The sequence below is a fragment of the Oryzias melastigma genome, linkage group LG3 (assembly GCF_002922805.2).
Source record: "Oryzias melastigma strain HK-1 linkage group LG3, ASM292280v2, whole genome shotgun sequence".
Taxonomy (NCBI): domain Eukaryota; kingdom Metazoa; phylum Chordata; class Actinopteri; order Beloniformes; family Adrianichthyidae; genus Oryzias; species Oryzias melastigma.
The window spans coordinates 4,714,894-4,717,858 of record NC_050514.1 but is presented as its reverse complement, the minus strand read 5'-3'; the positions used below and the strand labels follow the sequence as shown (position 1 = coordinate 4,717,858).

Genomic DNA, 2,965 nt, shown 5'->3' with positions numbered 1-2,965 from the left:
AATGAGGCGCAAGAAGCCTGAACCATATGTCCATTTATGACCAGTTTGGAGTGAAAATGTGTAGCAACGTCCTGTCACCCATATGTTTATATCTTCCCCCACTAACTTACAATCCTCAAAGCCCCAACCTGACATCAACAGTGCAACAAAATGGTGAGCAATATTGAAGCTATCCAGCCGTACAGTTCTGATCCAGATTCCAGCTTAGACGAGGAAAACAAAGACACACAAGAATTTATTTGTCTTCAAGTTGGTGCATCAGAATAGGGCAAAGCAGGGAGCTTGTGTCCCATAACGTTTCCATCATTTTTTCATCTACTCCTGATTAACAATAATTTCTACTCAGAGTCAGAAATAGTATTTTAATCTTAATTTTTCTTCATATATGTCTTCCATTATCAACAAAATGCCCAACAAAATATAAAAAAACAAAAACCAAAAACATGGAAAGTGGGTCTTTAAATGTAAAAGTCAAGTCTATTAAATAACTTTAAACCAATGCTACTATGTTCACACTGGGGAATTGAAGTGTGTTCTTGGGTTATTCACACTCGACAAGCAGGGAGGAGCTTCTTCTTCTTCTTTTTTTTTTCAACTGTCTACATGCACATGTCCGCCACCTCCAGTTTGAAGAGTCTTGGTGAAAAATGTTGAACCAGTGCAAACCTCATGAATTTTGCCGCAGGATTTTTCTTTCACAGCTCTATTCCGATATATATGAAAGACTTGTCAAAGAATTGCACAAACTACAAATATTAATTTTGTCCTCCATAATCAATGCTCAAACCAGTTGGTACTTCTGTGACTCTGAGTCCCTGATTGGTTAAAGTTCGACCTGGTTAAATTTTCAACGCAGGATCAATGGCTGCATGTTTTGCATGCAGAGCCCCAAAACGGTTGCAGAAACTAACATAGCAAGACGAGTCAAAGCACGAAACGTGCATCAACATAGACTTTTCATTGGAAGTGGTCACTTGAACGCGGTAGGCCGAGGACAGTGTGAACGTACCATCAAACAGTAACAAAAGTTTCTGAGTTACCCCTTTCTTTCAACGTAAAAGTCAAGTCTATTAAAATAACTCAGATCCATTACTGTTTGAGCTGTGATTGTGAATGTGACAGGCAGGTAAACAAAACTAAAGTACACAAACTTTAAATGAGTTAATTAACAGAAATAAACACAGACCATTAATTAAAAAAAACCCACAAACATGGAAGATTATTTTCTCTTAGGAAAAAAAAGCCATGGTCTTGTTCTATTTATAAGGTAATGAGGAGAGCTCATGACATCTCTGCAGCTCATGGTGACAGACTGCCTCAACACATTGCACGATGTGCACACAGTGAGGAGAAAAACCTGCTTCCTTCCCCTTTGTCCTCCCACATTTTATCAGCTCCAGCATGGCTGAGCTGATGATGAACTGATGGCTTGGGACAGTTGTCTGCTGGCCCTCAAATACCAACCAAAGCACAACGCTGCAGTTTTTAGTCTCAATTCCATCCCTCCAGGTTTTCCCTGGCGCTTTGTTGTGCATATGCTATCTGGCTTGTACCGCAGCAGGGAGAGTATGTCTGGGTGTAAAGGTGTTTACAGATTTTCTAAATAGTCTCAGCTGGCATTGTTTGTTCTAAGTATAGTGCAGTGGTGGACTTGTGGGCTTCAGTAGGTGTGGTTCAGCTTTGCCCTGACACTGGCTTAAATGCAAGCAGATATGCAGTAACAAGACATTCATGTTTGTGCGTTTCTGATTTGTTTGCTCACCCAGTTTTCCTGAGAATATCCTCTGGTCAAAAGTTTTTACTTTTATGCATGTAATCCTTCTGTCTTATATTCTCGCATTAGGATTTCCTTTAGGCAAGACAAAAACAGCGGACACTCCTCGCTTTATCTTAAATATTTCATATGCAGTCAACTAAAAAGAAAATCTAATCTATATATATCAGCCATAATATTATCCATTTGGTTCATGGCAGGTAATGAAATAAGAAACTGACAGCATATTATGCACAAAATGCTGACATTGAAAAAAGGCTATAAAAATGCAGCAGTATGTGAAACAGTTTTTACAACCTTTGATTTATTAGCTAGTAAAAAAACTATAAGAATCAGAATTTGCAGTTATCCCTTTTTGTAAGAAATGATTTAATTTGTCTCGTCATTGTGGAGGAATTTTTGGATCGTTATTTATTTTATCACTTTGAATTCTTTTGTCTGTGCAGAGCTCTTTTATGGTTTTCCTTAGTCAGCATTTCAGTCAAATGGAAGTCTGAAATTGAACTGAATAACTGTTGTATTATTCATGTTTTCTGATATTTTGTTCCAGAGATTGTGGTTCTGTTGCAGGATCAGATCTTGTTGCTTGGTGTACAATTAGTGCTCATGATCCACTGAAGGAAAGACCGGGTTCCTTCCTGCAGCTGCAGAACTCCTACCACATCTCCAGCTTTGACTGTAATTAGGAAGTGTTTGTGCTGCTTCACAAAGACTGGAAGTTTGTTAAATGCAGTGATGCACATGATATTCAAACGATGGATCCTTGAATAAAGAACATTTCTGCAAAAATCTTCCAAATCATTAAAAACAAAAAAAAAATATTGTTAAATTATTTAATTAACTGTTAAGAATGTTTCATATTTTCCCCCTAAAAAAACTTTCTTAAAAGCTTTATTATGGAGAATTTTTCAACATTTTTCTGCCCTTTAAAGCACCCTTAAGAGTGCCCTTATAAGCCCCCATACAAGCGCTGTTATAAGGACCCTAATAAGGGCCCTGATAAGGGCCCTGATAAGGGCCCTAATATGCACCCTTAAAAAGCGCCCTAGAAGGTGCCCTAGAAGGTGCCCTAGAAGGTGCCCTAGGAGGCGCCCTAGAAGGCGCACTTCAAAGCGCACTTCAAAGCACACTTAAGTGCATACTTAAAAATGCACTTAAAATGCATAAAGTCCCACTCTAGTGCTCCCTTGA

At 38.5% G+C, this 2,965-nt stretch overlaps 1 protein-coding gene across 1 annotated transcript in view; it reads left to right on the top strand.

Annotated features, from left to right (window-relative positions):
- tspan4a (tetraspanin 4a) overlaps nucleotides 1-2,965 on the top strand; it is a 267,431-nt gene that overhangs the window by 6,107 nt on the left and 258,359 nt on the right. The window lies entirely within an intron of this gene.